We start from the raw sequence: 13919 nt of genomic DNA on the forward strand, positions 1-13919 counted from the left end.
TTGTTATTATCTCTATGTTGCTGTTATCCTCTGTTGCTGTTGTGGAATCTGGTTACAGTGCTCCAGCTTTCTCACACAGGGATCATTGTGGAAGATTGTGAGCCTATAGACTGTGAGGCAGGAATCCTGGAGGGGTGGAGTGTGGGGAAATGTTAGGATCCTCCCCTGAACCTAAACTACTTGATGATGTAATTGGCCTACTGCTAGGTTACAGCTTCTACACCCTAGGCAATAAGCTATTATTGACTGAGTCACTACATAAAGAGCTCTGCCCAGGGCTCTGAGCGGAGGCAGAGACAAGGAAGATTATAGACCTGCAGACTGTTGGTTGCAGATGAAATTCTACTGCTCAACCTATCTCTGGGAGAATAAGCCAGGTAATAAACCCTTTTACCCCATTGTCATTCCTTGGTCTCACTGAACCCATAGTGAACTTGCCTGGGGCTGAAACCCATTGGCAAGACACCTTACTTATTAGCTATGAAATCTTAGCTAGTTATTTAACTTCTCTGCTCCTCCAGTTTCTGTAAATCGAGGGTAACAGTAGTTATTGGAAATTAAAGGAATCAGTACCTGTAAAGCACTCATGAAGCCCTAGAACATTGCTAAGTATTATGCAAGTGTTAGCTGTTAATAATAATAATTATTATTACTATTAAATTTATGTTCAAACTAATGGCAACAGGGAGTTATTGATAGAAATTTCATTTGCCAAATATGTTTTTCACAATTTTATAACATACACTGGAGTGAAGAGATGCTGGAGATGACCCTATTGCTGTAATCTAAAAATTGGGTGATGATGACCAGAGTGGTGGCACAAATGTAGAATGGAAGCCCAGAAGCCAAAATTTATTTCATGGGGGCAAATGGACAGATTTTGATATGGTGAAAGAGGAAGGATAGAAGAATTTGGAAAGCTGAGAGATTGGTGGAGCCAATTGTGTAATGAGAAAATTAGTAAGGGGTTGACTATTGGCAGGAGGTTGGGAGGGTACATTAAGTTGAGGTACGTTTAGATTCCAAAAGAAATGTGACATGGATGACTGAGAATGTGCGACAAGACAGGAAGAGAGGTTAGCTTTGAAGATGTATGTATAATAATTATCTGTATTTAGATAGTTTCTGAAACCATGTGTGTATCTCAACTTCCTTCTAAAATCTTCCAAACGCTGTGCTTATTCCAAAACATAGACCTGAACTTGAAAATGACACTTTGAGGATGAATAAAGAATGCTGATTTACATAAAATTATTCACACAACTGAGAAGAAAATGAGATGCATAACATAGGCATAATAAAATCAACAAGAACAACTGCCTGATAGCATATTCTGATCTCTGCAACAATTGCCCAAATTATACTCCAGTCTAGATATTGCCTCTACTTGAAAAAAGTAAACAATAATAAAGTGCTCATTTTGAAATATGGTGTCATTCAACTAAAGTAAAGCTATATTTGAAAAGTTAGTTTTGCCATATAGTATAAAATAATATCTTTTCATTCCTTAGAAAACTGGTCATCACTGTCACCCTCTAGAAGTCTCTAAAGATGTATGTACTTCATTTTATGAAATAGATGAATTCTTGAAAAGTTGTATGCAAATATATTATATGTTAAAGGTACTGGGATAGTTAGTAATTTATAAGAAAACTTTTCTGTGATTAATCTTAACCTAGTTTGTGTAGTTTATTTGGAAATCTGTGTATTTGACTTTTCAAAAGTAAGGCATGCAGCCAAAAACAAAGATGATTTAAAATAGTGGGCTATTGTGTGTCTGCTCAGCTCATCCACTTTTCTTTGGGAAAACTTTGCTTCTACTCCCACTGATTCAGAAGGGTGGGCTCCCAGAGTCATTTATTTTACTCTGAAGTTGCACACTTCTGCTCTTGTCTAATTGAACTAGATGCGGAAGCCTGATCACAGTTAGTCACAGAAGAATCTTTCCCAGGAGTTTGGAATGAGGACTTAATATTATTAGTTACTCTCTAGCTAGAAATGCAGCATATACAGTAGGAGCTGAAAGCTGGCCATAGTTTACTGAATGGAAGGAGAAGCAGAAGAAGTCTAACTGAAAGGAGATAAGAAAAGAAAACAGATAAGCAGCTGTAAGCAGAAATGAGAATTGGACTTCCTGAAGGTCTTTCAACCTGGCTCCAGTCTCCTTCTGAGGTCTGGGTAAATACCTGCCCTTCAGCAATGAGAGACAAATTTTTTATCTTTGCACTTTACTCTCATTTTTCTGCCTAATGTGGTTTGGTTTGGTTTTGCTACTTGCAACCATAGGGTCTTAACTTAATGGAGTATTTTGTTTTGTATAAGGATACAATTGCCAGAATGTAGAATTAATTGAGTCAAGATTAGGTAAAACATAGTGAGGATTCATGTTTTTCTAGAAGGTAAGCTGGCAAGACATGCTATGATGCAGGAAATCAGTTGTTTTAGAATATTATCTCTTTCCTCTTGGCATAAGACCAATTATACCCCTTAGGCAATATTCAATATAAAACAGTTACAAATCTCAGGATAAGAGAATGTCTTGGTTACTCCATTCAGTGTTTAATATATTGCAACCAGAAAGAAGAAGGTCAGAGCTAGGGTTGTCAAGCTAGAAACAGATGGATAAAAGTGAGATTGACTAACTGAAATTTCTGAAGTCTACATTAAAGAAGAAAATATTTCACATGTAGATTGTTGTACTAAAATAGCCAAATTTCTCATTTGCCCTCTTTTTCATAGTAAGATTGATATATCACTTGGGAAATCGTAGAATCTTGGCAATTTGAATGGAAAAATCTAAGAGGAGCCAGAGACTTTTTAAAACTCAATTCCAACAGGTTGCACAATATACTTTCCTCTGTACTCTTCAGTACTGACTTATTCTGCCCAATAATAATAACTTATTATTATGTTGAGTACGTTCTACCACTTAAGTTGAATATAGCATGGAGGCATGATCATGAGTCTGAGATAATTTAGAGTATAAAACCCACTAACTAAATCATTTATTCACTCTTTCATTTTAAATTGAGTTTAAGAGCATTACCACTCAAACTAAATTGCCTGGATTCTTGTCATGAATCCACTCCTTCTTAGCTTGCTATCTTATTAGCTAAATCATTGACTCTAAAATAGATCTAAAAATTGTATCAACCTCATTGTATTTTTTGGAATAATACAGATAAAGGGCTCAACATAATACATGTTAGGTGGTAAAAACTCAGGACTGATTATTATCATCATCTTCATCCATTAGTTATTTATATGTGCCAGTCACTGTTCTAGGTGTGAGGGACATAACAATAAAAAAGCAGATAAGGTTCCTATCTTCAGGGAGCTTATACTGTAGTGGACACAGAAAGAGAAGACCAAAAATAAAAGACGATTCTAAGTAGCATTAAATGCCATGAGGAAAAGAAAACAGGGTACTAGGATAAAGAGTGATGAGAACGGAGGTTGGAGGAATAGAGAGGATGGTCAGGGAAATCCTCCCTGAGCTAAGATGTGAATATGTGAACAATTATGAAACAACTTAAAGAAGTTTGTCAAGAGGAGAAAACTGCAAATACAAAACTCTGATATGGAGTTGGAGGAAGTAAGGACTTAGTGTTTGAGATAAAGAGAAAAAGGCCCATATGGCTAGAATGCTGTGAGTGAAAGAAAGAGGGGCCAGGTGAAGTTGGATATTGTGTAAGACCTTGAAGGCCATACTGAAAGTTTGGCTTTTATTTTAAGTGCAATGGAAAACTATCAAAGGGTTTTTAAGCAAAATGTTTACAGGAACTAATTTATATCTTGAGAAAAATATAAATGAGGTATTATGGATCAACAGTATAGCCCGTTACTTGTAATCAAATTTTGGTGGTCTTTGTTTTCTGGAAAGACATGTAACATAACAGTGTTAGCTTTGCCACCTATTAGCAGTATAGCCTTAGGCAAGCTACTTAACCTCTATGAATATTAGTGTCTTCACTGATTTTGAAGCATTGGGAATAATCACACTTTCCTCACACAGTGGTTGAAGATTAAATTTGATAATTTCATTAATTCAAGAAATACTTTTTGAACCCTTATTATGTACCCAGTACTACTCCAGGAGCTGAAGATATAACAGTGACTATAATGAAGTCCTGGCTTTCACAGAGGTGACATTCAAATGGATGAGATAGATAATAAATACAAATAAATGTTTATTATAATAGGAGACATAAAGAAGAATGAAACAGTAGGAGAAAATAAATAGGGATCAAGGAAAATTTCCCTGAGAAGTTGACAGATCTCTTAGCAGAGAACTGAATGAAAAGACTTTGAGCCATGCAAATATCTGGGGAAGAGCTTAGCAAACAGAGAGAACTACAGTTGCAGAACCCTGAGATAGGGTGCCACTTGGTGTACTAAAAAGACATCAAAGTCTCCATGGTTTGAGGTCAAAGAACAAAAGGAAGAGTAGTCTAATAGATGAGATCAGGGAGATAACCTAGGGTCAAGATCACGTAGAACTGTGTAGGTCAATATAAGAACTTTGGGGAGTGGCATGATCTGAATTACATTTTTCATAGGAACCCTGGCTACTAGGTAGAGAACAGATTTCATACATTAGCAAGGAGGGATTGTATCTCTATGCTCAATATTCATTGCCTTTGATCTCTGAAGCTGTAACAGACAGAGAAGATGCAGAGCTCAACTTCTGTGAATTAACAGAAGCTGAAGCCTCCTCCCCATGCTAACTGGGGTATCATAGAAGCTGGGTATCAGGAGCATTGCCTCCCCAACCTCCTTACAACATGGTTACAAAATTTTGGGTCACTGGCTAGTGGCCGGAGTCAGTGTCAATCTGTTGCCAGAGGAGACAGGAGAAAGCACGTCACCTTGTGTTCTAGAACAAGCTCTGTAATTTTCCTTCAGGATGAGATATCTCTAGTTAATAAATTGAGACCTGTTTTTAATCTGAGAAGCCTGATGGTCTAGGTGGAGGCAAATGTAAAATTCCTAGATATGAAGAAATTAGAACAAGGAGAAAAACACATCAAAATTTTTTAAAAGAGCAGAAGAAAGCCCCACCTAAAATAAGCCAGTAAACTAAAAGTCCACAGCAGGGAGGAAAACAGTTTTAGGAAAAATAGCTAACAAATGGAGGAATTACTTGTAAGGGATTTCACAAAACAAAACAATTTTCTATAAGGAATATTTAAATGAATATGTTTTAAAATGAATAGAAGAAAGGATTATTGCTAACATTACCAAACACCATTTTAGTGGATAGTCTAGCTAATACATGGGAAAAGAAGATGTAAGATTTGTAAGAACATAAGAAGTCTAATTAGTTATTTGTAGTTGAAATAATTTTTTCCACTGAAAATTAAAGAGAATCTAGAAATGTTTGTAACTAAGAAAAGGCTTGATCAAGTTTGCTGAATACAATATCAACAAACAGTAATCAACAGTACTATACATCAGCAATGACCAATTAAACAATGTAATAGTAAAGAAATCCCATTTTATAATGCCAAAAAAACTATGATACATGTAGAACTGGTAAAACCCATAACTAAGATATACTTAGAAATAAATTTGGGAACATTCTATCTTAAAAAGATATTAATTTTTCCCAAAATGGCCTGTAAGTTTAATGCAGTTCCATTCAATATCCTAAAAGGTACTTTTCATGGAACTAGTCCTACTAATTCTAAATTGAACCATATGGAAGAGTGAAGGCCCCAAAAAACCTATAACAATTGTGAAAAGGATCAACATAGATGGAAGACTGACTCTACCATATAGTAATATTTTTTATAAAGTCATAATAATTAAAAACATGATATTGGTCCAGGGATGGACAAATAAACCAATGAAACAGAATGAAGAATTGGAAATAAATTCAAACTTATGAGTATATGACAGAAAGTATATGAACATACAAAAGAGGTGGCATTATCAAACAAAGGGGAAGTGAAGACCATTTAATAACTTGTATTATAGAAAGTGGTTCCCCATTTTTGTTAAAAAAGATTCCTTTCTCAAACTGTAAGTCAAAATAAATTACAGGCACTTTAAAGATCTACATATGAAAAATAATTAGAACCATTAAATAAATGTTAGAAGAATACTTTAAAAATCAATGACAGGGGTCCACAAACTTCTTGTAAAGAGCTAGATAATAAATATTTTAGGCTTTATACACCACAAACACTCTATGATACTTTTTTTTAAAATCCTTAAAAATGATAACAGCAGTTGATTAAAATGGCGGTGTGAGAGGAGAGATAGAGGCTTCCTACTAAAACAGGATACAATTAGAAAATTTAATTGGCGCAACTAATCCTGAGAGAGCAACAGGAAAGAGGATGGCATCAGATTGTACACACCTGGAGAAAAGAGCAGACCTCAGCAAACGGGGTAAGGTACCAGAGCTGTGGCTCCACGGGGCCTGAGCCCCTCCCCCAGCCCAACTCACCGGCGGGAGGAAGAGAAATGGAGCAGGGAGGGAGTGGAAGGCTTGGGACTGCTGAATACCTGGCTCCAGAGGTCTGCTCTGGGAGCACAAACCTACATTTCATGGTGCTTTCATGAGACTTGCATGACTACTGGGTTGGAAAGTTAATACAGGCAGAGTTCCTGGGGAGACTGGGATTCCAGCTGCTTGTGGAAAGCAGGGATCCATATCCAGCTGCTCTGGGACAAAAGCTTATACCTGTGTGACTGGCCCACTGGCTCAGGCAGTGGAGACAGGCACAGCAGCCAGGAGGCGGGGAACAGCTCTTTCCTACCACCAGGCACCAGTACAGCTCCCCTGCAACCCCCGACATTGCTTCAGGGGCTCAGCAGCACCAGAATAGAGCTTCTGGACACTAGAGGGTGCCATATACAAACATGAAATGCCAAAGGAACCTTGTCCAGAGTAAAATTGTTAATATAACTCCCGAGAAAGATTTAAATGATATGGACCTCGTGACTCTTCCTGAAAGGGAGTTCAAAATAAAAATAATCAAGATCCTAATGGAGATATGGAAAGACATCCAAGAACTCAGGAATGAATTCAGTTCAGAGATCCAATCGTTAAAGAACACGATGGAGGGTATTAAAAGCAGGTTGGATACAGTGGAGGAGACAATAAATGAAATAGAAACTAGAGAAGAGGAATACAAAGAAGCTGAGGTACAGAGAGAAAAAAGGATCTCTAAAAATGAAAGAATATTCAGAGAACTGTGTGACCAATCCAAGTGGAACAATATTTGCATTATAGGGATACCAGAAGAAGAAGAAGAGAGAGAAAGGGATAGAAAGTGTCTTTGAGGAGGTAGTTGCTGAAAACTTCCCCAATCTGGGGAAGGACATAGTCTGTCAGGCCATGGAGATCCACAGATCCCCCAACACAAGGGACCCAAGGAAGACAACAGCAAGACACATAGTAATTAAAATGGGAAAAATCAAGAATAAGGACAGACTGTTAAAAGCAGCCAGAGGCAGAAATAAGATCACACACAAAGGAAAGCCCATCAGAATAATATCATACTTCTCAGCAGAAAGCTTACAGGCCAGAAGGGAGTGGCATGATGTATTAAATGCCATGAAGCAGAAGGGCCTGGAACCAAGATTACTTTGTCCAGCAAGATTATCATTTAAATTTGAAGGAGGGATTAAACATTATCCAGATAAGCAAAAGCTGAGAGAGTTTACCTCCCACAAACCATCTCAGCAGTCTATTTTGGAGGGACTGCTATAGATGGAAGTGTTCCTAGGGTTGGACAGCTGTCACAAAAGGTAGTAAAATCATGGTAGGGAGGGTGGAGCAGCTGATTGAGAGGCAAATGCAAAATTAAATTGACTATCCCAAAAGTCAATCAAGGGATAGACAAAAAGTACAGAAGTTGATACCCAATATATAAAGAATGAAGGAGGAAGAAAAAGGAGGAGAAATAGAAAAGAACCTTTAGATTGTGTTTGTAACAGCATACTAAGTGAGTTAAGTTAGACTCTTAGATAGGAAGGAAAGCAACCTGGAACCTTTGGTAACCATGAATCTAAAGCCTGAAATGGCAATAAGTACATACCTATCGATAATCACCCTAAATGTAAATGGACTGAATGCACCAATCAAAAGACATAGAGTCACTGAATGGATAAAAAAACAAGACCCATCTATATGCTGCTTACAAGAGACTCACCTCAAACCTAAAGACATGCACAGACTAAAAGTCAAGGGATGGAAAAAGATGTTTCATGCAAACACTAGGGAGAAAAAAGCAGGTGTTGCAGTACTAGTATCAGACAAAATAGACTTCAAAACAAAGAAAGTAACAAGAGATAAAGAAGGACATTACATAATGATAAAGGGCTCAGTCCAAGAAGAGGATATAACCATTATAAATACATATGCACCCAACACAGGAGCATCAGCATATGTGAAACAAATACTAACAGAACAAAAGGAAGAAATAGACTGCAATGCATTCATTTTAGGAGACTTCAACACACCATTCACTCCAAAGGACAGATCCACCAGACAGAAAATAAGTAAGGACACAGAGGCACTGAACAACACATTAGAACAGATGGACCTAATAGACATCTATAGAACCCTACACCCAAAAGCAACAGGATGCACATTCTTCTCAAGTGCTCATGGAACATTCTTCAGAATATGCCACATACTAGGCCACAAAAAGAGCCTCAGTAAATTCCAAAAGATTGAAATCCTACCAACCAACTTTTCAGACCACAAAGGTATAAAACTAGAAATAAATTGTACAAAGAAAGCAAAAAGGCTCACAAACACATGGAGGCTTAACAACACGCTTCTAAATAGTCAATGGATCAATGACCAAATTAAAATGGAGGTCCAGCAATACATGGAAATAAATGACAACCACAATACAAAGCCCCAACTTCGGTGAGACGCAGCGAAAGCTGTCTTAAGATGAAAGTATATAGCAATCCAGGCATATTTAAAGAATGAAGAACAAACCCAAATGAATAGTCTAATGTCACAATGATCAAAATTGGAAAAAGAAGAACAAATGAGGCCTAAAGTCAGCAGAAGGAGGGGCATAATAAAGATCAGAGAAGAAATAAACAAAATTGAGAAGAATGAAACAATAGAAAAAATCAAGGAAACTGAGAGCTGGTTCTTAGAGAAAATAAACAAAATAGATAAGCCTCTAGCCAGACTTATTAAGAGAAGAAGAGAATCAACACACATCAACAAAATCAGAAATGAAAAAGGAAACATCACGACGGACCCCACAGAAATACAAAGAATTATTAGAGACTACTACGAAAACCTATATGCTAAGAAGCTGGAAAACGTAGAAGAAATGGACAACTTCCTAGAAAAATACAAACTTCCAAAACTGACCAAGGAAGAAACACAAAATCTAAACAAACCAATTACCAGCAAAAAAAATTGAAGTGGTGATCAAAAAACTACCCAAGAAAAAAAACACCCGGGCCATATGGATTTAACTCGGAATTTTATCAGACATACAGAGAAGATATAATACCCATTCTCCTTAAAGTTTTCAAAAAAATAGAAGAGGAAGGAATACTCTCAAAATAATTCTATGAAGCCAACATCACCCTAATACCAAAACCAGGCAAAGACCCCACCAAAAAAGAAAATTACAGACCAATATCCCAGATGAACATAGATGCAAAAATCCTCAACAAAATATTAGCAAACCAAATTCAAAAATACATCAAAAGTATCATACACGATGACCAAGTGGGATTCATCCCAGGGATGCAAGGATGGTACAACATTCGAAAATCCATCAACATCATCCACCACATCAACAAAAAGAAAGACAAAAACCACATGATCATCTCCATAGATGCTGAAAAAGCATTTGACAAAGTTCAACATCCATTCATGATAAAAACTCTCAGCAAAATGGGTATAGAGGGCAAGTACCTCAACATAATAAAGGCCATATACGATAAACCAACAGCCAACATCATACTGAACAGCGAGAGGCTGATAGCTTTCCCTCTGAGATCGGGAACAAGACAGGGATGCCCACTCTCCCCACTGTTATTTAACATAGTACTGGAGGTCCTACCCATAGCATTTAGACAAAACAAAGAAATACAAGGAATCCAGATTAGTAAAAAAAAGTTAAACTGTCACTATTTGCAGATGACATTATATTGTACATAAAAAACCCTAAAAACTCCACTCCAAAACTACTAGAACTGATATCGGAATACAGTAAAGTTGCAGGATACAAAATTAACACACATAAATCTGTGGCTTTCCTATACACTAACAATAGAAAGAGAAATCAGGAAAATAATTCCATTCACAATTGCATCAAAAAGAATAAAATATCTAGGAATAAACCTAACCAAAGAAGTGAAAGACCTATACCCTGAAAAATATAAGACACTCTTAAGAGAAATTAAAGAGGACACTAACAAATGGAAACTCATCCCATGCTCTTGGCGGGGAAGAATTAATATCATCAAAATGGCCATCCTGCCCAAAGCAATGTACATATTTGATGCAATCCGTATCAAATTACCAACAACATTCTTCAACAAACTGGAACAAATAGTTCAAAATTTCATATGGAAACACCAAAGACCCTGAATAGCCAAAGCAATCCTGAGACAGTAGAATAAAGTGGTGGGGATCACACTCCCCAACTTCAAGCTCTTCTACAAAGCCATAGTAATCAAGAAAATTTGGTACTGGCACAAGAACTGAGCCACAGACCAGTGGAACAGATTAGAGACTCCAGACATTAACCCAAACATATATGGTCAATTAATATTTGATAACGGAGCCATGGACATACAATGGGGAAATGACAGTCTCTTCAACAGATGGTGCTGGCAAAACTGGACAGCTACATGTAAGAGAATGAAACTGGATAACTGTCTAACCCCATACACAAAAGTAAATTCAAAATGGATTAAAGACCTGAATGTAAGTCATGAAACCATAAAACTCTTAGAAAAAAACATAGGCAAAAATCTCTTGGACATAAACATGAGTGACTTTTTCATGGATATATCTACCCTGGCAAGGAAAACAAAAGCAAAAATGAACAAGTGCAACTATATCAAGCTGAAAAGCTTATGTACAGCAAAGGACACCATCAATAGAACAAAAAGGTACCCTACAGTATGGGAGAATATATTTGTAAATGCCAGATCTGATAAAGGCTTGACATCCAAAATATATAAAGAGCTCATGCACCTCAACAAAAAAAGCAAATAATCCAATTAAAAAATGGGCAGAGGAGCTGAATAGACAGTTCTCTAAAGAAGAAATTCAGATGGCCAACAGACACATGAAAAGATGTTCCACATTGCTTGTCATCAGAGAAATGCAAATTAAAACCACAATGAGATATCACTTCACACCAGTAAGGATGGCTACCATCTAAAAGTCAAACAACAAATGTTGGTGAGGTTGTGGAGGAAGGGAAACCCTTCTACACTGCTGGTGGGAATGTAAATTAGTTCAACCATTGTGGAAAGCAATATGGAGGTTCCTCAAAATGCTCAAAATAGACTTACCATTTGACCCAGGAATTCCACTTCTAGGAATTTACCCTAAGGATTCAGCACTCCAGTTTGAAAAAGACAGATGCACCCCTATATTTATCGCAGCACTATTTATAATAGCCAAGAAATGGAAGCAACTTAAGTGTCCATCAGTAGATGAATGGATAAAGAAGATGTGGTACATATACACAATGGAATATTATTCAGCCATAAGAAGAAAACAAATCCTAGCATTTGCAACAACATGGATGGTGCTAGAGGGTATTATGCTCAGTGAAATAAGCTAAGCGAAGAAAGACAAATACCAAATGATTTCACTCATCTTTGGAGTATAAGAATGAAAGAAAAACTGAAGGAACAAAACAGCAGCAGAAGCACAGAACCCAAGAATGGACTAACAGTTACCAAAGGGAAAGAGACTGGGGAGAATGGGAGGGTATGGAGGGAAAAGGGTGAGGAAGAAGAAAGGGGGTATTATGATTAGCATGCATAATGTGGGGGGTGGGGGAAAGGGGAGGGCTTTGCAACACAGAGAAGACAAGTAGTGATTCTACAACATCTTACTATGCTGATGGACAGTGACTGTAATCGGGTTTGTTGTGGGAACTTGGGGTAGGGGAGAGCCTAGTAAACATAATGTTCTTCATGTAATTGTAGAATAATGAGAACAAAATAGAAAAATTATTTTAAAAAATGATAACAGCAGTCATAGCTCATGAGCTATTCATAAATAGACTGTTGCCCAGATTTGACCCACCCAGACATAGTTTGCTGACCACTGATATATGGGATAAGGAAGGATACCTAAAAGAAGGAGAGTATAAAGTTAAAAGACAAGTCAGATACTGGGAGAAAATATTTGCAACCTATTTAACAAACTTTGCATATCCAGAATAAATAAAGAACTCCCAGAAACCAATAAGAAAACAAACCCCACAGGAAAATGAGAACTGGCAACTCCAGGTAGAAAGATCTGAATTATTATTAGGAATTAGGAAAATGCAGGCTAAAATAAAAATGAGATACTATTTCCCCCTAAAATTGACAAATATTATAAAGTTCAACAGTACCAAGTATTGAGGAGATTTGGGGAAATTTCTCACACACTACTGGTTGGAGTATGAATTTGTGAGTCTACTTTGTAGATTGACAATAAATCCCATATAACCAACTATGTCATGGTTGGAAAAAAATGCTAATGAAAATTTAAGATTAAGTTAATAAAGGTATAGAGTGTCTAGATCACATGACAATAGTACCATTTTCCTCTTTTTGACCTTATACATCTGAACATATGTCTTTTCCTGTACCACATTTTAAGAGAAAAACTAATTATGGAGTACCCAGAAAAGGCTGGTGAAGTGTCTTTTGAAAATTATGTACTACAATCTAATGGTTGAATGGCATGGGACTACTTAGCCTTTAGAAGAAAAAGCTAGTGGAACCATTAGAACTGACACAAAATTGAAAATTACTAATACACCATAACTTTCTTCTGGTCTTCCAGATTGTGTATCTATTTTAAACTTAAGAAACCAGACCTTATGGTCTCCTTAAATATTCTATTGTATTTTCTGAACCAAGAATCAGAACACATGATCTGAGAAGTAAAAGTATAATTATGAGGACAAATAAGACAGAATGTTTAAATGGAGACTGTATAACATTTAGAATGACATTATACTCATATAGTACTCAGTAAATATTCCATGACTGATTATTTCCATTTTGGATCAGCTGTCACTACTTTTTTCATTATGCTCCTTTTATTATTTGCATGTTAATATTTATTGTGCAACTTAAAGCATCCCACAGCTGCTTGAAGGCTAAATGATCGTTTTAATTGTAAGAGAAAATTATACTGGTTGCCTTATAAACTATAGTGTATCTCTTATAACATTCAAGCATTAGCTTTGAACCATGGAATACTATATTATCATAAGAGCTGTCATAAATGAATGAGATACTCTAAGATTTCAGATGTCTGCAATATTTCTCTTAAAATGGAATTTAAATATGGTAGCTATAGCTTGGTTGCCTGGGCCCCCACTATCTCAATTTGCATTTTACCAACTATAAATTATCACCATTTCTGTGAGATGACTTCATGTATACCCCTCACCCACTTCATGTGTAGGGTTAAAAATAATTGGTCTACAAGATGGTAAAATGGTTTAGCCATTATAGGTAACTGAAAGACCAGAGAACAGTGGTAGCTAAAGACAGTACAACTGAAGGAACATAAAAGTAGGAGCATCTGGGCTTAGTTTGAAATCAGATTCTGACGTTTACTTGCTGTTGCAGGGCTACAGTGTTGCATAACTGGGCTTGGACAGTACACAGAGTATGTTGTGGGCCAGGCTTTATGACCTTAAACAACTTACTTATAAACCTCAATTTTTGTATCT

Source organism: Manis javanica, chromosome X (genome assembly GCF_040802235.1).
Source record: "Manis javanica isolate MJ-LG chromosome X, MJ_LKY, whole genome shotgun sequence".
Taxonomy (NCBI): Eukaryota; Metazoa; Chordata; class Mammalia; order Pholidota; family Manidae; genus Manis; species Manis javanica.